This window comes from Petaurus breviceps, unplaced genomic scaffold (assembly GCF_028583685.1).
Source record: "Petaurus breviceps papuanus isolate PSGF00001 unplaced genomic scaffold, PetGlider_PUasm1.0 176, whole genome shotgun sequence".
Classification (NCBI taxonomy): Eukaryota; Metazoa; Chordata; class Mammalia; order Diprotodontia; family Petauridae; genus Petaurus; species Petaurus breviceps.
Window position 1 is genome coordinate 4,853,789 of NW_027185771.1, and position 23,894 is coordinate 4,877,682.

Sequence of the window (23,894 nt, forward strand, 5' to 3'; positions counted from 1 at the left end):
ATATTCTACCTTCATCTTGATACTGTTACCACTCTGGTACAGAGGCCCTTATCTTCTCACACTTGAACTGTTGCAATAGTTTGGTGGTTGGTCCGGCCTGCCACAAGTCTTTCCAGTTCATCTTCCTCTTGCTTGTCAAATTGGTCTTCCTAAAACACAGATCCAGATTTGTCACAGACTCTCTCAATGTCTCTGTCTCTCTGTCTGTCTGTCTCTCTTCACTCCCCCCCCCCCCCCATCCCTTGGCTCTGTGTTACCTCCAAGATACTGTGAAAAATCTTCTGTTTGTCTAGTGACAGTGTCTTCCTTAGAGTTCATAGAACAAGATACTCCATTTCCCACCTCCTGACATTTTTCTGACTGTCCCTCATGCCAGGAATGCTCCCCTTTCTCATCTCTGCCTCTAGGCTTCCCTGGCTTACTTCAAGTCCCTGCTAAAATCCCATGCTTTACAGGAAGCCTTTCCTGATCCCTCTTAATTCTAGACCTTTGCTTCTCTTAATTATTTCCCATTTATCCTGCACATAACTTGTTTGTTCATAGTGTTTGCTTGTTCCTCCTCTATTAGATTGTCAATTCCTTGAGAGCCTGTGTTGTCTTTTGCCTTTTGTTGTATCTCTAGCACTTAGTACCATGTATGTAGTAGGTGTTTAATAAATATTTGTTGATGTATTATTGATGGTGTCTGCTCACCTCATCAGATCTTTCTCCAAAGAGCACCAAGTTGGAAAAACAGTCAGTTGTCTTCTAATTAGTATGGAAATGTGAAGGATCTAAAAGAGTCAAGCTCCACCTGACACACACACCAGCAAAATTCTAAAATGACACAAGATGGAAGACTGGCCTAGAAAACCCCAAAAAAACATCATCCGGTTCCTCCATTTAGTGTAGGACAGCAGAAGAACATTAGTATAAGCCTCTTGTTAATTGGAAAGAAGGCTCAAAAAGGCAGCCTAATGGGCATGTATGAAAAGCCTTTATAGCACTCATTTGTTTTGGGGTGATGATAGTGATTCATGGACTGATTGGCTATAGATCAGGTGTTCATAACCTACTATCAGTTTGTTTTTACAAAATATTGTAATTATGTTTCAGCATGATTGTTTTCCAGTGTAATTTTATGTATTTTATTTTGTGTCCTCAAAAGCTGGAGTCTGAGAAGTCCATAGAGGTTGGAGGTGGATTTTAAGACAAGTTAAAATCCCTGCTATAGGTAAAGCTCAGGCCTATTTTTAGACTAGCTGGCTACATCTTTCTCCTTCCATCAGTTGCTTTTCTGTGTTATTGCAAGACAACATTATTAAAGGACCTCCTAAAGCACAGTGTGTCATTGTAGACCCCAGGGGATTGAAGTTTAGAGTATTCTTTGTTTGTTGTAGAAGGTGGACAAATGGTGTAGCATATGAAATTTAGATTTTTAAGAACTATTACAAAGATCAGAAGCTGAAATTATTTTTTTTTAAAAAGTCACTTAAGAAGGCTCAATACAGTTAAGCTACCTGATTGCTTCAGTATCCTTCGATAGCATAGGAAATGGTAATAATCTTTTTCATAATTCTGATTTTTGAAATTATAGTTTTATATTTCATACTATTATTAAATAATTATGAATAAGTTCAATCCAGATGTACTGAATCTGATTTTTTTTTCCTTTTTTGGGAGATCAGTTGGGGTTAAGTGACTTGCCCAAGGCCACACAGCTAGTTTTTTTGTGTGTGTTAAGTGTCTGAGGCCGATTTCAACTCAGGTCTTCTTGATTCTAGGGCCGGTGCTCTATTCACTGTGCCACCTAGCCACCCCAATCTGACCTTTTTTTTTTTTTTTTATAGAGGGAACCGTATGGTTTTTAAAAATTGAGTCATTCGCTAGAGATTAATTAAAAAATAACATTTATTAAGCACTTTTTATATGTTCAGCTAAGTTCAGGAGATACAAAGAAAGGTAATGGGAGAGAGAACCTGTAAATAAGATTCATAGATCCATGCATCCATTATAGGTAGATACAGAGTAGGTGAGAAGTACTGCCAGACCCAGCCACTGAGGAAACTAGCTTAAGAAGAGGAAGTGAAGAGATAAGAGGACTCTTGGCCAGAGTGGATGGAGGCTTGTACAAAGGTGCAGAGCCCTGAGGTGCAGTGCTCTGGGTGAGGATCTTCATGTAGGCTGTGCCTGCTGCCCTTCAGTGGCCTGTGTTTAGGGCTCTCTCCTGGGCTGTCCTCACTTCTCCCTCTTATACTCTCTCATGTGGTGATTTTACCAGCTCCCATGGATTCAGTTATCATTTCTGTGTACATGCGTGTTAGATCTACTTTCTAGTCTGAAAATGTCTATTGACCTTTGATCTCATATCTCTTTCTATATCAGATGTCTAATACATCTGGAGCTGGGTGTCCCATTGACACCTGAAACTCAGTGTGTTCTAAACACAAACCCTCCCCGCTCCCTAACTTCCCCATCATTGTTGAGGGTACCACCATCCTCCTAGTCACCTAGGCTTCCGTCCTGTGTGTCATGCATGACTTCCAATCTTTTGCCAACAACTAGCCTCTTACATTTCTATATGACCTCTTCCTACCACTATAATGCAGGCCCTCGTCCCCTCACTACTGGATTATTGCAGGAGTCTGCTAGGTTGTGTGCCTGCCTCAGGTCTATCCCCACTTGACTTTGTTCTCTTCCTAGTTGCCAGTTATTTTCCTAAAGTGCAGATCCAACTTGTCATCTTCCTATTCAGTAAACCTGAGTGAGGTGATGTCAGCTCCAGGATCAATAGTAGATCTCTCTTTGGCCTTCACAACCCTTCACAGCTTAATCCTCTCCCACCGTCCTTCTTACCTTTTCAATCTTCTGACAGCCTTTTTTCCCTCTAAGGACCCCCCTGACACACTGAGATACTCCATCCTCTTACTCAGGTGTGGGGGGGGGTAGGTTTTCCACTCATTGTCCTTCTGCAGAACTTTTCTTCCTTAAGCTCCTTCAGGTTAAAGGTTGCATCTTCTACAGAGATACTTTGTAAATGCTTTTTACTTTAATGCCTTGTCTCTGGCAGTTATTCATGTTCTTTTTGTGTATATAATGTAGGTGAAGATAGTTCTTGGCACCTTTGTCTCCCCACTTACAGTGAGCTCCTGGAGAGCAGTTCTCTTTTTACCTTTCTTTATGTCTCCAGTGCTTAATACAGCATATAGTAGATAGTGAATGTTTATTGACTGGGAACCCTAAAGAAGTCAGCCAAGGTGAGTCAGAAAGGGCATCATATAATAAACAGTGGAAGGAATAGAACTTATTGAACAGGGACAGGGAGGAAGGAAACATGGTTGGACCCGTTCTTCAAAAATTTCACCTTGGCCACCGTGTGGAAAATATATTCGAATTGGGAGAGATTTCAGGCAGGGAATACAATTAGAAAGACTGTTAAAATTATCTAGGGCAGAGAGAATGGGGGCTGAATGAGTTATGATGGTGGCTGTGAGAATGTAGTGAAGGTGCATAGGAGACATCTTATGAATGCTAGTCAGAAAACATTAAGCTCCTACTCTGTACCATACACTGTGGTAAACACTGGGGATTCCATGGAAGGCCAACCCTAACCTTTCTCTAGAGCATCCCCCCACCCCATCCCCAAGAAAAAACAACAACCCACAACTAAACACCTCAGTGCACACAGAGCCTTTGTTCTCAGGGAACTCACAGTCTAATTTGGGAAGGAAGAGAACATGCAAACAACTAAGCACAAGCTAGATAACTAGGGCAAATTGGAGAAAATGAGCAGAAGCGATGCACTAACATTCAGGGTGATTGGGAATGGCTTCCTGCTAAAGGTAGGATTTTAGCTGGGACTTGAAAGATGACAGGAGTGAATGAAGGACAATAGAGTGAAATGAGGACAGAGAATTACAGGAGATAGGTTTTGAAAATTCGTGGAGTTGGGGATGCAGTGTCTTCTGTGAGGACCATTTAGGAGGCTGATGTCACTGGATTGCAGAGTATGAGTTGGCGGCGGGGGGGGGGGGGGTTGGGGGGGGAAGAAGGGGGGTTTAGTATGTTCTGTGATCCTCCAGCACTGGAAGTAATAGAGAGCCACTGGAGTTGATTGAATATTGATATACCATGGTTAGACATGTATTCTAGGAAACTTGAAGTCTTAGAGCCTTGACTGGAATAGTGAGAAATTTTAGTCAGGGAGACAAAGCTGTAAGCTATCACACCTAATCCAGGCATGAAATGTTGAGACCTGTACTAAGTTGGTGACAGAATCATAGAGAAGGATGCATGTACATGAGATGCTACAATGGTAAAAGGACAGCCCTTAGCAACAGACTGGCTAAAGGGAGGGAAGAATGAAGAACTAAGGATGACACCCTAGGCTGAGAACCTGGGATGGATTATGACATTCTTGACTGCAATAGGAAAGCTACAAAGAAGCTTGGGGGAAGTGGGGAGAAGGGCAAGAATAAGCGAGTACAAGGGAGGATTTGAGGACCATAACAAGATTGAAAACCTGATTTGATAGCATGTTAAATTCCCCCTTCCCTTGATTTCAAAGGAAGGTTATGAGTATTCTAAGCAGAAGTACAAGTAAGCTTGTTTTACTTAGTGCATATAAAGTTAGTACGGGCCTCACTGAAGGTCTACTTTGATACTGAACTCCCCCACAACAACAACACCAGTATTCTGTTACAGAAGATGTGATGTGACTACTGCTTGTGCTACTGGGGGTGTGGAGGAGAGAGACTGCATCTTAGTTTGTACCAGTCTCAAAGTAGAAGTGGACAACCTCGTTAGTAATACAGGGAACTTTTGGGGATGGGTACAGTATCTCCTAGCTTTAAAATTTTAGCATATTTTGCTTTGAATGTTTTGTCCAAATGGGAAGATTTTCCTTGTGAAGGATGGAATTAACAAGTTAATGTTTACTTTTACAAATTTTTGTTTGTTTCAGAATTACACATAGCTGCTTTGTGACTCGTGTTGGATTTAATATATACATCCTGATAAAAGACTGCTTTCAACTATGGAATCGGTAAATATTTTAGTGATTTATTTCTCTTTTTTATGTTTGTTGCATTGTTTTACAGATATCTTGTCAAAATATTGTATCATTTTACAAGTTATTTTTCTTGGGTCTTAATGACAAATTTTAGTTAAATAAATGCCTTTTTATGTCACTTTTGCTAGAGTCTAGATAGTTTTAGCCTGTATCCCTGATAAATTATTGTAGCCTTCAGTACTTTCTTAGTGATGGTAATTAGCATTGGGGGTATCAATTAATAGCTTTTATAGTGTCATACAGTATTCTTCTGAGTAATTAAATGAGTGGATACAAGCCTGTAGCCTGGTTGTGTTCTCTTCAGTTGTCTGGATCCTCTGTCAGAGATAGTTATCTCTGGGATAAAAAAACCCTAGGACTGTCTTCTCAGAGTGGGTAGGAGTGTATAAAACAGAAGGATCAGTTAAATATTCTGTCCTTTCTTAGTGTGGACTGACAGTTTGGGATAATAGTAGCTTTTATGCTTTTGAGAATTAGTATTATTATTTTTAGAAACCTTATAGGACTGATCACATCTTAATAATTTTGTTCATTTTGTAAATAAGGTTGCTTATGTTTCATATCTACTTGTTTTAGTCTTTGAATCATACCAGCTAAAGGTGGTAAAGTTTTGTTGGCCTTGCAGTGGGTCTGCCCTGAGGGTTTGTTCTGACTGACCTTTCCCTTGGTTTTGAGAGAAGTTCCAGTGCATAGCACTTTACTCTTTTCAAACCAATGACCACAAGCTGAACAGGATTCTTCCTCCTTTAATAGAAGGAAGAGTGGGAAGGAAGATGTTAATAATTGATTTCAGGTTTTGGTTTTCTTAACAAGGTGGGTTTAGCAGAAGTCTATGAAAAGGAAGCTATTTCACATTGCCATTCTTATTGCTTAATACATCTTTTTTCCCCCTCAGGCATATGTGTCAGTAAAACCTGTTGCATCCTCAAAGTTTGCCTCGTAAAATAAAATAAATCAGGCACTGGGACCACTTGGATTTTAAAATAAATTCTTTCCCCTTCTTGATTTTGCTGAAGGGGATTTCATTATTTTTTAATTTCAGCCTTAAGTGAAGTAGTAGGCCACTTGGAAGAACAAAGTTGTCTTGTTATCACTGCTTGTTGCCTTTTAGTTAGTTAGTATTGTTGAAATTTGTACTTGCTGTGGAAGGGGAACTTAAGTGCTTCTGATTATATGCATTCTTATATTTATTTTCTCTTAGTTTAGTAAATAAGTAGTAGTATAAAAAGAGAGCCTGGTCAGTAAGTCTGAGGAAGGGGATATGTGTGAATCTGCTGTAGCTAGTAAGAGAGAACTAATGAAATATCGATGGATCTGTTAAATTTTAGAAATGTATTTCCAATACTGGGTCACATTCATTCAGGAGATTGAGGTGAATGAGGGTCCGTGGAGGTTGTAAAAGTATCCATTGGTTCAATTTATTGGTTTATCAAACACTTCATTTTGGATGTTTAAGACATTTTTTCCCCATGAAAATTTATTATCTAGTTAGGGACAAACTAGAAAGGGTAAATAATAGTAAAAGGAATATTTGTCATGTGAGGATGCAGGCCAATGAAGGCAAACGTTTTTGGAATGGAAGGATCATTGGCTAGAATGAAGGCTTCCTGTGGAGGACCTTGCTGGGCACAGGTTAGTTTGGTTAGTGAATATCTGTTGATTGATTACTTGACTTGAGCTGAGTCTTTAAGGAGGGGTAGGTTAAATAGAAGGAACCGAGTAGGAAACTGAAATAAGCAAATATTATTTAGGTATATTTAGATGATTACTATGGCTAGCGGGCTTTGTGTTATGAGGAGCAGCCTAAAGGAAAGATCAACTTCTGATTTTTGAGGAACTTGATTTTATTTCACTAGGCAATGGGAATCCATTGAAAGTTTTTCCCTTAATAAAGAGTGTGGGGAGAGAGTTGATATTATTAAAACTAAGTATAACAACATTTGACTCAATAATACTTAACAAGTTGAGACCAAGATAAGAAATTTTTGCTTTCCCTTTATCAGTATTATTTCAAATAATTAAAAAGAAATAATTTCCTTCATAAAAAGAAAGCAATGTATCATTAAGTCTTCATTTGTATTGCCTTGAATTCAAGTTATAAAGAGTTCTCTTGGGAAGGTTATGGAAGGTATTTTGTTCACAGAATCCTGTCTAGGAGTCTTGTGTATATATATATATATATATATATATATATATATATATGTATACATACATACACATATACATACATATATATATTTCTATATGGGAAGTTATTTTTTTCAATGCAGAATTTTCATCAGTTTCGGATTTCTAGTGCCATCTCTCCCTAAAATGAAAGTCATTCAGATGATAGTGGCTTTTTTGTCCATTTTGATAGTATTTGAATTGAAATGGGGTCAATCTCCTTTTTGTGAAAAATCACTGACTGCTGTTTTAAGACATTTTTAAACTTGTTTTCCTAATAGAGATGGGTGTATAGATATTTTATATAAATCCGTTTATGTCCCTGTTTTGTCTTCTCCTCCCCTTCCCCCATTTTTGCACTCTGCAAAAGCAGGACTTGTTTCACTTTTTCTCTTTGTATCCCAGGGACTTAGCACAATTCTTGACTCATGCTTGTTGATTTATTGGCCCAGCCACACTTAACTAGGTCCCTCTTGTGTTTAGTGACATTCATGAAATAGAGGGAAGGGTGTGTGATCACAGAACAGAGTGAGTGGAGTTAGACAAGCTCATTTAATGGGGATTGAAACCAGGACATTGGGAGATGGTGGACTTAGTGAGCTTTATGTTTGGGCTGCTCTTCTCTCTACATTCATTCATGCTCCACCTTCAACCTTAAGAATCAGTGAAGAGGGAATATCATGGGGAATAAAATAAAAATACATAAATTTCTTAAGCACCTACTATAATCTAAGCACTGCACTAAGGCTTTATATATATTATCTCATTTAATTCTCACAACCACCCTTGGAGATAAAACTATTCTTTTTTTCTTAGATTAACAACTCATTGCTTTTTTACCTATAAGAAAGAATGTCTTAATAAGGTGTTAATGTGGACTCTGGTTTCTTTTGTCATTTCTTTTTCTATAACCATATATACAGTAATATTTTTTGAAAGAAATAGCATTGAGCTATGGTACTATGAGAAATTTAGATGTAAGGAAAAGTATTTTGATGCTTTCAGGCTTATTAGTTTCCTCAAATGGCATTCTTTAAAAATAGCATTTTTCCCCCATCTGGTCATTGTGTTTAGGGGTGATTATTAGAGGAATAGCCTAGATATTCTTTCAAAGTTCCTCTCTAACTCTAAGATTTGTTGATCTCATGTGCAATATATTGTGTAGTTTTGACCTTTCTTTAGTTTAGTTCCCTAGTTTAACCTGACAACTGGTATAATTCTCACTCCTTTAACATCTTTATTAAAGAAGCGGAAGGTGAGGGGTCAAACCTTATTCAGAGAAACAATATTGAAGTGGTTTTTGAGGGTATTTTTTTTGAGCACAGTTTTATTGGGTTTGTAATGAACATGTAGGTGTAAGATTCAAAGAATGAACAATGTGGGGTTTCTAAACAGCATTACTTTTCAGAATTTACCTAAGAAACTTACAATCATAGAGCTTAAATTTATTGTGCAAAGGCAATTTCAAAGCATTTGTCCAAAAAGAAATGGGTTTTTGAAAGCTGCATGTCCTAATAAAGGCAGTATTATTTATACATTTTTTTTTAAACTTAACATTTCCATTAAAAACTATGTGACTGGTTTCATTAATGTTTAAATGTGTGCTGATTTGCCTAGAAATAAGACATTGAATGTTGTAGAATATTAGAAAGGTTAACTTTGTAATTTCTTTTAGGATTATCATTATTATTATTATTCTTGCCCATTTTGGAGGGCAATTGGGCTTAAGTAAGTTGCCCAAGGTTACACGGCTAGTGTCTGAGGCTAGAACCAAACTGGGGTCCTCCTGACTCCAGGCCAGCGTTTTACTCACTGCGCCACCTAGCTGTCCCGTTCTTTTAGGATTATGAAATAAATTGTGGCAGTAATTGGTAATAATCACACAGATTTTGTGAAGAAAAACATGCTTACAACCTGGATTGGTATTGCGTCATCTCAGCCCTTGGTCCTTCAGATATTGGTGTGAGAAATGCTAGCAGTTTGGGTTTCACAGATTCTGTAGGAACAGTGAATGTTCCAAAACCAGATGTTGCAGGATGTGCAGAAAGGTGTAAATCAGGATGAGGGGAGGAAGGGCATAGCGACTCTATCCAGTCATAGAGCTGGAAGAAATCTGTAAGTTTGCTTTTGGAAGAGGCCTGGACTTAGCTGGCTCAGACTGGCTGGGGGTCAAGGGATGGTCACCAACTTTTTATTTACACAGATGCTTAACTAGCCGCATACATATTAGCTGACACACCCCACATAGAATTAGAGCCTGATTATCATGCATGTCAGCTCATGTATGGGAGGAGGGAACACACAAAAGAGCAGATATGTAGTGGGCAGGTCAGAAAGGTTGTAACCCAGAAGAGTTGGGACCAATCCCAGTTCTGAAGGGAGGAACAAGGCAGGAAATTTGAATGGAAGTAGCTTAAAAGGGCTTGCATTTGTCTGATTCTCTGTTGTCTTTTGAAGAGGCTACCCATTTATTGAGAAAGAAAAAAAAAGTAAAATAAAGGTAATAAAAACCTTCCTGGCTATCTAGCAAGTATTGTTTATTTCTAGACTACTTATGTTTCTAACAATGGTCACATTGAAATAGATCAGGAGGCAGGTATTCTGTTCCTTAATAGAAGATGGATTGGTGGGAGCCTGAGTTTCCTCAGCCAAAGAAAAACTTCATTTCATGTGAGGTTGATTAAATAAATCAATCAAGCCAGCATTTAATAAGAACCTGCTATGTGTTAGGCACTGTGCTAGGTTCTAGGGATATAAATGGAAAGAATAAGATAATCCTTCCTCTCAAATAGCTTGCATTCTTTTGGGGGAGATGTGTAACATATAAACTCTGTTTAACTCTTTTTTTTAGCCTTATATAAATAATTGTATTTGATTCTTAGAACATCTGTTCGAGTTTTCAAGCCCTGTATAACCTAGTCTCCTTGCATCACTCCCCCTTCCATACTCTGTGTCTACCCAAACTTGCGTTCTCTCTTGTTTCTCACAGGAGTCTCCCATCTCCATTCCTTTGCACTCCTACCTCTGTCTCATAGAGTTCCTCTCTTTTTTTTATAATGTGGCTCAGTCAGGCCATCTTGTAGGAAGCATTTCCTGACCCTTCCCTTTCAAATGCTTTTACCCATCCTTCTAAAGAATCTTATATTGAACTACTTTGAGTATATTTGTATTTATATCTGTGTTGTCACCTCCATTAGCATGTAAGTTTCTTGGAGAGTAGTGATCCATTCTTAATTTTTCTTTTTTTGAGGGGGGGAAGGCAAAGCAATTGGGGTTAAGTGACTTGTCCAAGGTCACACAGCTAGTAAATGTCACAAGTGTCTGAGGCCGGATTTGAACTCAGGTCCTCTTGACTCCAGGGCCAGTGCTCTATTCACTGCTACACCTAGCTGCCACCATTCTTTATATTTGTATCCCCTGTTAATGACTTTGTCAAATATCCAACACTTATTACATTATTGATTGATTGGTTGATAGACTCAGGGTAGTTGGGGAGATCAGGAAAGGCTTAGTTTTGAAGGTGGTGCTTGGGCAGGGTCTTGAAGGAAGAAAGGAATTCCTGGAAGAGAGGACAATTCCAGTCATGGGGTGTGGTGGGGGAGGGGAGGGACATGGCAACCAGTACAAAAGGATGGGAATAAAAGATGGATTTGATGGCTGTGTGAGTAGAGGGGCCAAGTGATAGTGATATCGTATAGAAAGAAATAGCAAGATGTGGCAACGACTTGGATAGGTAGGGGTGAGAGAGAGGTTGAGGCTAAGGAGGGGAAGCAATGATACCTTCTTTTGCTCCCACAGATGTTATTGGGAGATAATTAACATTGGCGGGCGGGGGAGGAAAACTTGCTTATCTTATTTTATCAAGAAGTTGGTCATCCTTGATGCCAGGAAGAATCAGAAAAGTTGGGAGAGGACCACAGGTTCAAGCCTGAGAGAGAGGTCAGGCCCTGGTCACCAGTGTCCTCACTACTGTGTCATTAATATTAATAAGATGCATGATTTGGGAGGGGGAATATGTAATGAGGGCATTAGTGGGATTGTAAGGAGGAGGGGATGTTAGTTTGAGGAATGGACCAATCCCTACTCTGGGGGAAGGAGTTAGGATACCCTAAAGATATTTAAGCTTGCTCTTGCTTTTGTATGATGTAAGAGTGTTCTTAGCTCCTCAGCGTAATGAATGGATCTATCAATGGCTCTACCTGCCTGGAAAGTCTCTTTCCCACCCCCAAACTGTATTTCTCACAGGATCATTGTGGAAAATGTGAGAACTGTGGAAGAAGGACCCTGGAGGGAGGTTCTCCAGTCCTGTGCTTTATCTGCTCCCCTCTCCCTTTGGCATTTACCTGATTCATGGTAAAACAAAACACTTGTTGGTACCATTGTCATATACCATTTTCCTGTGATTTTTTTGATCATGTTTGTTAGGTTGCTTTGGTATAACTAATATAGCAGTATGCCTAGATTAGATTTTTACTGATGTACAAAGATTTTCATTTTGATTTAACTAAATTATTTTCATTCGGTTTATTTAAATAGTATTTTATTTTTTCCAGTTAAGTGTTGACAGTTTTTAACATTCTCTTTTTTAAAAGTTTGAGTTCTAAACGTCCTTCCCTCCTTACTTCTGGAAACAGTAAGCAATTTGATATAGATTATATATGTGTAATTATGTAAAACATATTTTGATATTAAATCATGATGAAAGAACAGACCAAAAGGGGAGAAAACCATAAAACATGGTTATTTTCATTGAATTTAAATAATTTTTAAAAAAATTTTATTTTATTTTATTTTGCTTTACGTGACTTGCCCAAGATCACACTGCCAGTGGAACAAGCACTTGAACATGAGGCATCATTTAATAAACTTGAGAGTGTTAGTTTGGGTTATAGTTTAGGGTGCTGAGGTAAAGCTATATTATAAATGATTCTTAAGTCTGTACTTTTAACTGCCAATAAAGAAAAAATGCATCTATTTTTTAAAGTACAGAAATGAACCATCATGTGATCTTTCTCTAAAGTACACTCCTTGCTTTTTAGAAACACAGTAACTATTGTAGAGCAGTAAGAGATATGATCCCTTCTTTCAAGTAGACTGAATTGGCAAATAAAAAGCATGTACACAAGAATAGAAGAATTGGAAACCAGGGAAAATAAGAAAGGGAAGAGGTGAATTCCACCCCCACACCAACTAAAATGGTGAGCTGGCCTAGCCAGTGGTAGTTGGGGCTACTTTTTTCTTCCCCTGCATTTTCCCAGCTTGGGTTGGAGCTATTGGCTCACTTAGAACAGTGTCTTCTATTACAAAGGAACTTGGAAATGAAGGTACATTTTAGATAAGAAATAGTTATGATAGTTAAGTTGGCTATTTGGAATAAATAATTTGTTTTTTAAAATATTGCTTTTTTTCTTATTGTTAGGTGGTAAAATGGTAATTGTGTTGCAGATGTCCATGTTCTCTACAGAGAGAACAATTTCATAGAAACAGCACTTCTGGAAAAAGTAAATTTGTGTCTTTTTGTGGACAAGATTTAGGAATCAAAAAGTTTTTAAAGTCTTATTTCAGTACTTAAAAATGTTTGTGATGTTGCCAGTGTGGTTATTCCTAAGGCATTTGAGGGGAATCTGCAACCTTCTTGAATGGGAAAGGTTAAAACTTATCAGTCCATAAGTTTTCTTGTGGGAACAAGCTGGAGTTTGGGCTTCCCCCTTCCCTCTTCTTTCCCCCTTCTTTACTACTGCCACATCAGCATTAGGCCTTTTCTGGAGTCTTTGGACTTCCACCCTTGTTTGCCACACCCTTATATCAGCATTAGGCCCTTTAGGGGTTTTCGACCTCCACCTTCCTTGGCATTTGCCAAATAAGGACATGAACAATACCCTGGTTCCCTGCCCGCCTCGCAGCCAATAGGGAATAGTGGTGGGCTTCTTTGTTATTTGCCATTGGGGAAGATTTTCATGCTGAGACTTGAGCCAGCTTCCAGCGAATGGGAGAAGGGACAGCATGGGGGAGGGGGCTTGACTGTGTTAGGGTATAAATTCTTGTTCCATCTTCTGTAACATCTTGATCCTTCATGGAGAGGACTGCCCTCTTCCCATGGGGGAAGAGAATAAAAATTTCCTGTTTTTATCTTGAGAAACCTCTGTGTTCTTGATTAAATTTTGAATGAGGTTTTTCCATCCCACACGTTCTTAATTAATTAGGTAGATGGTCACTCTCAAATTCTGCTCTCTTAAATCTTTTCACACTTAGTTGGCTCGTCCTTAGATAACAGACATTATAGGGCTTGTAGTCATGGTCTTTCCAGCTGGGCAGGACCTGTTAGGACTTGTACTCTATTGGCACAACCTTCTAAAGCCCAGAGGCATTTCGATAATAATAATCCAGAAATTGAAGTAGACCTGAGTGGAGATGAAAACCATAACTACATAAAAACAGGAAAAATAAATTCTTTTATTTTAATTCTCTATACTTAAGTTGACAAAGTAGAGCCACTGGACCTAGAGTCAGGAAGACCTGAGTTGAAATTGTGCCTCAAACACTAACTGTGACCCTGAACAAATAATTTAATTCTGGTGACCTCAGTTTCCTCATATATAAAGTGAGCTGGAGAAGGAAATGGCAGACTACTTTAGTATCTTTGCCAAGAAAACACCAAAATGGATTATGAAGAGTCAGACATGACTAAAAAACAACATATACACCGTTTTAGATGCTAATTCTTGTATAGTCTGAAAGGGTTAGGGCTATACATTATAGTGACTCTTTCCTCTTGGTCCCAAATAAGACTTCTTTACATGTAGCCTAATGTTCACATTGCAGCTACTATTAGCTTGGGTTATTCCCATGTGTCTGACTCAGGACCCTTGTTCGTTGCTTGGAGCATTTTGACTTGAGCTTTCAAATAATATTGGAAGCTGAGAGAAAGGAAGGATCTTGAAAAGATCCAGTCACCCTTGGTACTTCAACTTACTAACTACCCTCTGCCTCTCTGCTTTGGGGGGTGAAGCTGTGAACTACAAAGCCTCCAATTGGGGGGAGTGGCAGGCCATCCATTTCTTCATTTCCCAAGTGGCTGCACTCTGGAACCAACATCTTTGTACTTCTTTGAGGTGTCCCCCTACCCCCTTAGAGTACACCCTCCTTTTCCCTTGGTGTGTTTGCCTTCTTTCCCTCATTGGATTGTAAATAATGGTGAGGACTGTCTTTCTTGTATTTGAATCATCTATGCTTAGTAGACTGATGGAATAGGTTTGGGATGACTTTTAAGGCTGATACTCCCTCAGTAGACTATGAGCTTCTGGAGAACTGGGACTGTCTTTTGAACATTCTTTGTATCCTCAGGCTGCATTGCTTCAAAGTTGGTCCTTAAATAAGTGCTAGTTGGGTGAAGGTGATAGTGGGTGTGTCAATATCCCACTCAAGTATTTTATTGGATGACTTAAGTTCTGGTGTTGTATTTTATCTTAAGCCCTTCCATATCAAGTAACTGCCATTATAATATTTATTGTGACCAGTGATTTAGGGAATTTTATGTTTGTGCATTCCAAACCTGGTTTAGCTTCCAGGGGTGGGGAACCTTTGACCTTCAAGCCACATGTGGCCTTTTATATCCTTGGGTGGGTCCTTTTGACTGAGTCCAAGTTTGACAGAATAGATCCTTTTATTAAAGGGATTTGTACTATGAAGTTTGGATTCAGTCAAAGCCTCACTTGAGGACCTAGAGGGCCACCACATGTGGTCTCAAGGCCACAGGTTCCCTAACCCGGTTTAGACATTTAATTTTTCCCATTTTGTGAACTTTGAATCAGCACTGGAATAATATGGTGAAGTATTTAATCACTAAAGTAATTCTCCCTCTTCATAAATTGTTTCTAGAGAGTGGGAGTGTAAGAGGGGATATTATGATACCTTGTTTTGCTCCCACAAAAGTTACTGGAAGATAATCAATAGCTGTGGGGAAACTCTCTTATCTTATTTTACTAAGACTATTCCCTGGTCACAAGTATCCTCACTACCCTGCCCATGTAATCTGCTTATCATCTGCATGTAAAGAGGGAATATAGGGAAATAAAGTGAGGACGTTAACTAACCCTAACTCTACTAGGAAGGACAGAACTGCATAACCTCACTCCTGCTTCTGTATCAGTTTGTGTGTTCCTACCGAGTGCCACACCTGCTTCCTCCAAAGAAGCTTAATAAACACCTTCCTCTGCCCACTCTGTTTCTCTGAGTTCTTTCAGTGAGAAGGACCCTCCCAGAGAAGCAGTGGACATCTGCATAATTGTGTTTCTCACAAGAGGATACTTGAACTATGTATTCGAGGAGAATCAGGTTGTCTCTGGCTGTCTAGCTCTTGGATCTAGCCAGATGGCTGGGTGTTTTTTGGATTTAGGGCGGGCTGATAGTGGGAAGGTATTAGTGAGAATTAGTTAGGATCAACATGTGTTGGTCTCCAGGAACAGAAAGGAAGTTTGATACATCCCTGGAAAGTGGGTATGAACTAAGTGGCCTCTTGTTACCTTATTATGTTAGGTGGGTGCTTCAGGAATTAGAATGACCAGTTTTTGTAGTGATATCACGATGAGCAGCTTGTAGGATTCACTTGTAAGGGCGACGGCCTGAGACAGCCTTGGAGCATGTTTACTTTGGCAGCGAGAGCTGCCAAGTTTCTGCTAAGCTTTGTGACCCAGTATTTGAAAATTTAACTGGAAATACCCACACATTTTTTCCTTCTCTCATTTAAAAACAAAGAGAATGAGCCAGCATGGAGATTATTTCTCTTGTTGAAACTTTTTTACCAGACACTTTCTTTAAGTAGTGGAACCTAGGTGATCTTGGGGGAAGTGGGCAAACCTTGGGAAGAGTAGATGGGGATTTTAGCTTCTTCAACTGAGAATGCCCAGTCTTTATACCACACTTTTCTTTTTCACTATAAATTTATTCATTGATTTGCTATCTCTTTTGCTATCTTCTATTTCCTGAGCCTATTCTTTTTATCTAAATTTCAGCGATTCTGAGATGTGACTCAATCTATGTATAGATGCTCCCTCAACTTTTAAGGATCATAGTGGATTTTAATAGTAGAAAGTCTTTGTCAATTTCTGTGGTTTGAGAAAAATTTACTACCCTAATAGCTGCTTTTTTGGAGGTGGACTTTTCTGAGCATAGGTACTTTTTTAGCTTGGTTGAACTTGATCAAGTTTGTGCTTTGTTGGCAAAACCTCTGGGAACATAGGGGCCCAGCCCTTTCACATCATGTTTATCATTGGGTCAGGATTTAGGTAGAGCAATGCTTAAAAATATAAAATAAGAATGGAAAATAAACTTTAGTAGCTACATAGCTATAGAGTAATGGCCTGCTAAGGCTTTCAGGTGTCCTCCCCTGCTCTTATGTTATGAGAGTGGGAGAAAAATAAAGTGAAAGAGAAATGAAAGGAGTGAATTCTTCTCTTTGCTTTTCTTCTACCTCCATCTCCTAAGGCCTTTAACTAGTTGTTTTTGGCTTAAAATAACTTTTGTGTCAACAAATGTCCATGAAACATTGCTGGTATATGGACTTACAGATTTCTATTGTATCTCTTCTAGGCCTTATCCACCAACTGCCAAAGATTAATGTCTCCAGTAGAAAGTAGTGTTTCATATGAATAAACAGTGTCTCCAAAACTTATGATGTAACTGCAGTGTGCCAAATTTTATAGCAGACACAGGACAGATGAAATAAAAATCAAGATGTAGTTTCTGTCTTAGAACTTAGAATTTTGTAGGGGTGGTGTCTGACAGACAGATAGTATTTGCATCATTAAATTATATGCAGTAGCATACAAATCACACTACAAAGTTGAATAAGAATATAAAAGATATAAATAAGAAGGCAGAGGAAAACCATTTTGACTGTTAGGAAAGATCAGGAAAAGTTTTGTATATTATATTTACGTTTTAAAATTAAATGTGTGCCTGCATTTTGTAGTCTCATTCAAGCTAGCTTTAAAATACTCTTTCCTTGTCATGCTTCCCCCCAATCACCCTTTTTGTAAAAGCATTATGTGGTTGTGTGGGATGTAAAGACCTTTACAAATCATTCAAGGAGACTCAGAAAATTGTAGTGAAAGCAGAGTAGTACTCTGTTGTGCTTTCTTGAGAAAGGGCACTCCTAGAACACCTAAATGGCACAGACTGAGGAGTGCAAGTTGCAGAAACCCTGTCCCACCTCACCATTGGTTGGTAAGGCAAGCTCACAGTCTTCTTACTAATGCTAACTAATCGACACAAAGCAATCTCAGTCCATTACTATAATTATTACCAATGAGGCTCTAATTTTGTTAGATGACATACATAATACATGAGGTTCACTAAGCAAGTACAGTAACAACCTCAGAATACTGAACTTAGTTACAAAGTATAAAGAAGAAATAAGAATCTAATAGGATGTTCAGAATGGGGAAACTTCACTGCAAGTCATCTCTCACCTGGTACTGAAAAATATATATATACTCTTTTGTAGTTCTATTTAGAAGACACTGTAAGTCTTTTAGTTCTAGTTTCTTAATCAATTTGTTTAGTTCTTTGTGGCCCTCCACTTGCTTTTTTTGTCAGACTTATCCAGAACTTGAAAGAGGGATGTTGAAATTTCTTTTTTAAACCACTACTCATGTATTCTGTAAATTCAGTTAATGATTCCTTTATGCTAATATATTTGGAACATATAAATTTAATACTAATATTGGCTTGTCTTTTATGATTGTTTTCAGTATAATAGAGTTATTACTATCACTTTTTAATTTTTTAAATGTTTCTGCTTTGTTGGATAATATGCAGGCTGCTTGTGAATTTTGGATTTTTTTTTTTTTTGATGCATAGTACATTTTTCCAGACTGTCAATTTTCTTTTGTGTATGTCTTTGTTTTTTAGCAAGTTTTATTTTTAATCCAAAGTTCCATTTTAAGCAGCAGTTATTTATTTTTTTTATTGTTTTATTGGATTGTTTAATCCATTCACACTTAAAAGTTTTGAGTTATATATTTTCTGGCATTTGTCTCTAATATTCATTTTTCCAAGTTATAATTTCCCTCATCTCCTGTAAACACATTACTACATTTCTCTCTCTCTTTTTTAAAAGCAATTGGGGTTAAGTAACTTGCCTGACAGTTTTTTTGTGTGGGTGTTAAGTATTTGAGGCCAGAACCGTCCAGGGTCCTTCGGACTCCTGGGCTAGTGCTCTTACTCGCTGCATCACCTAGCCACTTCTACTACATTCCTTTAATTACTTTAGCTTAATCTTCTTTTTAATATGACCCTATTCTCACTTTGCCCCCACCTAGTGGAGTTTTGCTTATTAGTTCCTTTTTCTTTGCTCTTTTTATCCAGTTAATTCATCTTCTCTTTTTTCCTTTCTGTCAAACAGATGACCTCTTAACTCTCCTCCCCTAAAACTTTTTAAATTCATTAGTTTTTAAAATTTCATTTTTAGCACCCCCTTATAGAAATAACTCTTCACTATCCATCCTCCCTATCTGCTCTAGACCCTCATTCTCTGGTTCATGACCTTTCTACTTACCTAGTTATTCTCTATTTTCTGTATTCTTCAAGGAATTAAAATTCCTGAGGCATACCTGTTCTGGGATCTTCCTTCTGTGAGAAATATGCTTAGTCTAGGAATAAATAATATTTGTTGGAAAGCCAGGAAGGTTTTCATTACATTTATTTTACACTTAATCTTGCTGAATAAATGGGTAGCTCTGTTATTGAGTAAGCCAACTCAGACAAATGTCAGCCCTTTTATACTGTTTCCATTAGAATTCCCCGCCTTGTTCTCCATTGTCTAGATGCAACCTCCTGACCTGCCCATGCCATGCTCCCCTCTAACAGCTCTTCAGTCATGCACACAAGCCTCCAAGCCCGGCCCCACCAGATCACAGCTCTGATCAGAACCATCAAAGATAGGAGCACTTTTAATTATGTGGAAATCCCTCTCCTCCAAACCCCCCTCATTGTCCTTGTTCCTGAAAAAATGCCCATTCCTACAGGTGATAGAGAGGACACTGCCTGGCATGGTAGCACATCTCTTTCCCCTCAAAGTTAAACCCTTTGCCCTCCTTCTGGATACAGACCTTCCCCGTTTCCCCCTGTTTTTTTCAGAATCTTCTCCCTGGGTCCATGTGCTCCTACTCCCCCAATAGATTGTTACCTCCAGGAAGTCTAATGCCCTGCTTCCCAAGTGGAGCTGAATGGTTTCTCCAAGTACCAAACCCTTGCAGACAATACCTGACACAGAGGTCCCCATCTCTCTCCACAGAACATCTTTTGTCAATCACCCAGAGAAGCATTTATCAGTGACACCTCTTCCCACAAGCAAGACAAGGTCTTCTTCTCTCCCTCCTTTTTCAGTCCCTTCTGCTTCCTCACCCACTCCCCTGCCATCTTTCTTTTCTGGTAACTAGTTTCTCCACTGTCATTGTTGCTGTTGTTGGCTGCTGCATTTGTTCAACCCTCATATGTTTCTGTGGTCTGGAGTGTTCAAGAAGCAAATAATCTCTTCGGGTTAGATTTTCTTTATAAGAATGTTTAAATGTCTCTGTTAATGAATGTCCATATTTTTTCATTTATGATTAAACTCAGATTTTCAGAGTAGGTCACCTTGTGCCACATCCTGAGCTCCATTTCTCTTCAGAACACATAATTACATTACCTCCCCCATTTTCTGATGGGTGCAGAACAGTTTTGTGTTATTCCAATTTCCTTTCTTTTGTATTTGAAGATCTTTTTCCTGGTTGCTTGTAGAATTTGTTGTTTCTTAATTGAATTTAACCACTTTACATCTTGGAGTTTTTAGCCCTTGATTCTCATTCTTTCTCCCCTCCCCCCCTTCCTTCCTTTCCTCATTCCTTTCTTCTTTTGATTGGCACTTTGTTCTCTCTGTCCAGAAGTTCTAGGCAGTCTAATTAATGAATGAATCAATTAATTTTTTGCATTATGGTGTTCAAATTTTTTGACTTGTGTTCTTCTGGGAGACCAATTATACTTTTGAGTTTTCTCTTTTCATCTTCTTTTTTTTTTTTTGGTCTTTATCAGTTTGCTTTACTTTTAGTTTATAAGATTCATTACCACAATTCCTCGAGTTTAAAATTTTCTCTCCCTCCCCCCCTCCCCCCCATGGTTGCATACAATCAAGTATAGTATCTGCAAATACTTTCACATTAGGCATTAGGGCATTAGGTTATAAAGGATTGTAACAGATGGAATGAAGAATGGGAAAGAGGAAACAAAACCAAACAAGAAAATGAAAAAGGGCAGGTAGTTTGCTTCAATCTGGGTTCTGAGTCAGTTTTTTCTCTGGATGTAAACATCTCACTCCATCATGAGTCTTTTGGGGTTGACTTATGACTCTGGATTGCTGAGAAGAGTCCAGTTTATCAAAGTTGGTCGTCACACATACGTTGTGTCTGTAATTGTGTACAAATTCCTCCTGGCTCTACTCTTCTCACTCGGCATCAGTTCGTATAAGCCTCTCGTTGTTTCTTATTGCACAATAGTATTCCATAACATGCATATACCACAACTTGTTTAGCCATTCCCCAATTGATGGGCACCCCCTTAATTTCCAATTCTTTGCTACCACAAAAAGAGCTGCTATAAATATTTTTGTACATATGGGTCTTTTTCCCACTTCTATGATCTCTTTGGGATACAACCCTATAAGAGGTATTGCTGGGTCAAAGGGTATGAAAGTGGCATAATTCCAGATTTTTGCATCCTCTTCTTTAAGAACAATATGTTTTGCATGTTTGGAAAGTATGTATTCTTTTAAAGTAATTATTTTTTTTGCTTATTTTTCCTGATCTTTACTTTTATATATTTGCATCCCTAATCAGTTTTCTTTTTTCATGTTTTTGGTGAGACTTGCTACTGCTGATTCACATTTGTCTATTTTGCCAATTATTTCTGCCCTGCCTCCCTCAACTATTTCAGTAGCTTTCTGCTTGGTCTCTCTGCCTCAAGGTAGGGACACTCTTATATTCTCCATCAAAGTGACTTTTCTAAGGGAAGATCATGACTGTGTTGTGGAGGATAGACTGTAGTTGGGAGAGACTTGAGGCAGGGAGACCAACCGGAAAGCTATTGTAAAAGTCCCTAGTTTAAGGTGATAGGGCCATAACCAGGGTGGTGGCAGTGTCTGAGTATACCAGAAGTATTCTAACGGTTGAAGGATATGGTAACTGATTCGATGTGTAGAGTGAGAATGACACAAAAGTTGTGATTCTGAGTGAGTGAGAAGATGTTATCCTCAGCTATGTAGGGAAGGTAAGAAGAGATGGAAGGATTTAGGCAGGGGAGGGATTTTTTTTTGTTTTGGACATGTGAAGTTTAAGATCTCTACAAGACATCCTATTCAAGATGTTTAGATGGCAGTTGGAGGTGAGGGAGGGAGGGAGGGAGGTTAGCCTTGAACAAATCTGAGAGCTCTTGTGTGGTGGTAAGACAGGATAGGCTTGTAGTGGAGGTTGGATAGGTGCAACTTGTAATGGGAGATTGAATAGTGAAACCAGGCCTTCTCAAGATTTAGAGGTTTCAAATAGGTCCTGAGCAGTGGGATGTCAGCAATGGTTTCAAAGGTCAGAAAACTGTGTGTAGAATCTAAGGAGCAGACAAATTGAGTGAGGCAACCCCCTTTGGAGTTGTGGCAGGCCATAATGTAATTTTCCATCTATGACAACGACTGCAATTGGAATAGCAAACTTATACCACTCTTGACTTGTTAGTTTTTGTAAAATTTGTTTTGCTTCTGCCTATCTAAGGCTGTCTTAGAAATTCTTGCCTTGGTTTCCTGCTATGATTTGGGGTGGTGGTGGTGGTGTGGTATAGGGAGTTTGGCCATGGGATATGAGGATTTTGGGTTTAACAAGGCTTAAGAATGAATTTCCATGGAAATAATAACATGTTTACCACTGGGTTTGAAGTGGTATGGTATTGCATAATGTAGGGTTTGGCAAAGTGTTTTAGCATGGAGCCAGTTAATGTTTTAGGCTTTCATATGCAGAGGTAAAATTGAGAAGTTTGTGTAGCTGCTCATAGCAGGAGAGAAAACATATTGTAATCAGTGGCTTACTAATAAGAATCCTTTTGTGGGTATGACATTTTGTTTAATTGGAATTCAAAGGTGGTGTTCCCTTTTATTAAAATCTACTCTTAAGTGTTTATCTGCTAATTGTTAACTTGTAATTGAGATTTAAAATATTTTGTCTTTTAAAATGTCCTTTCGCTCAGATAGGTATTACTAAATACATTAGTCCATGACCATATGATTTGAAATGATCATATTCATTAGGTGGGTGGCATTTATAGAATTCTATTAGATTTTTTCCCCTTATTTTCCTTTTGGTATGTGATTACATTGCAGATTAAACACTTTAAATAGAAAATTAGATGAAAGCCCCTTATTTACAGTTGTGTAGATTTTGAAATATGAAAATTTTCTATTTGCATTAAGGTTCAAAATAAGATGTTAGAACTGTAATTTAAGCCCCCAAAATCTTATCTGCTGTCAACTTGTGTGGGAATGGAAACTTCTCACTTCTTTTAGCTTTTGACAATATAAGAAGTGTATAACGCAGCTTGATGTCACTAGTGATTCGAGTAATACTAGTTTTCATCTGATTAACTTTAATGTAATATGTTTCATATTTAAATACTGTTCTGCCTTGTAATTTTTTGTTGAATTCATTAAGAAACCTTATCAAATTGGCAAGAAGCTCATTTTCAAAGCCATTCAATGTTGATCACAGTGGTTTAGGGTGGTTCTTCTGGGAAAAATTTCAGTCTCGTTCTTGAGCTGAAAAATCCTTATAAAATATATTTTCCCCCATTTCTTCTCTCTTTTCTTATTTTGATGCAATGGATATTCACTGATAATTTTAAAAATACCCAAACATTGTGGCACTTAAAACATTGTTGTTAAAATTTCACCACTGTAGCTTGTAGTGTACCAAGCAGCAGTGTGGAGGCAAGATTACCATATATGGTCTCTGTTGCAGCTGTCAACTCTGGCATTGTAGTGGGAACTCATAGCTAATATATAAATGAATTGGCATGGCTATTATATAACTATTTATGGACACTGAAATAAACAACAAACTATTGCAAATAGCTTATGTGATATTTGACTTGTTTGAATGTTTGATTTCACTTGTGAATCCATTTGTTCCTGGAAGTACCTTTATGGAAGTTTGGGAGTACCTTTATGACTTATTCAGTCTTTTCCCCTGATACTGAGCTTTTTTTAGGGGGAAGGAGGAAGGGGGAAGGCAAGGCAATTAGTGTAAAGTGATTTGCCCAAGGTCACATAGTTGTCAAGTGGGTCTGATGTTAGATTTGAAACTATGGTCCTCCTGACTCCAGGGTTGTTGTTCTGTCCACTGTGCGACCTAACTGCCCCTATACTGAGTTATTTAGAAGTATTTTGTCAAGCCAAGTATTATGTGTTTCCTCTTATCAGTTTTATTAGCATGTAGTTAGGCAAAAGAATTTCCTCCCCCCCCCCCCCCCTCTACAATTATAAGTTTTTTCAGTTGAGCAATTTGGCTTTCCTCTCCCCTTAAATCAAATTAGCTATCTGTTTGTCAATTAGTTTTTTTTTTCCTAAAAATCTGACTCCTTGTTTTTATTTATCAATTAAGTGGAC

General features: G+C 38.3%; 1 protein-coding gene across 4 annotated transcripts in view; it reads left to right on the forward strand.

The window, feature by feature from the left end:
- Nucleotides 1-4,942: 4,942 nt before the first annotated feature.
- The window catches only part of ANKRD11 (ankyrin repeat domain containing 11), a 276,644-nt gene continuing 257,692 nt past the window's right edge, over nt 4,943-23,894 (forward strand). For 3 of the 4 annotated variants that reach the window (XM_069085540.1, XM_069085538.1, XM_069085537.1), the window contains exon 1: nt 4,943-5,023. The gene's annotated coding sequence lies outside the window, so the exon portion shown is untranslated. The remainder of the gene's footprint in view (nt 5,024-23,894) is intronic. The other variant, XM_069085539.1, reaches the window with a different exon arrangement.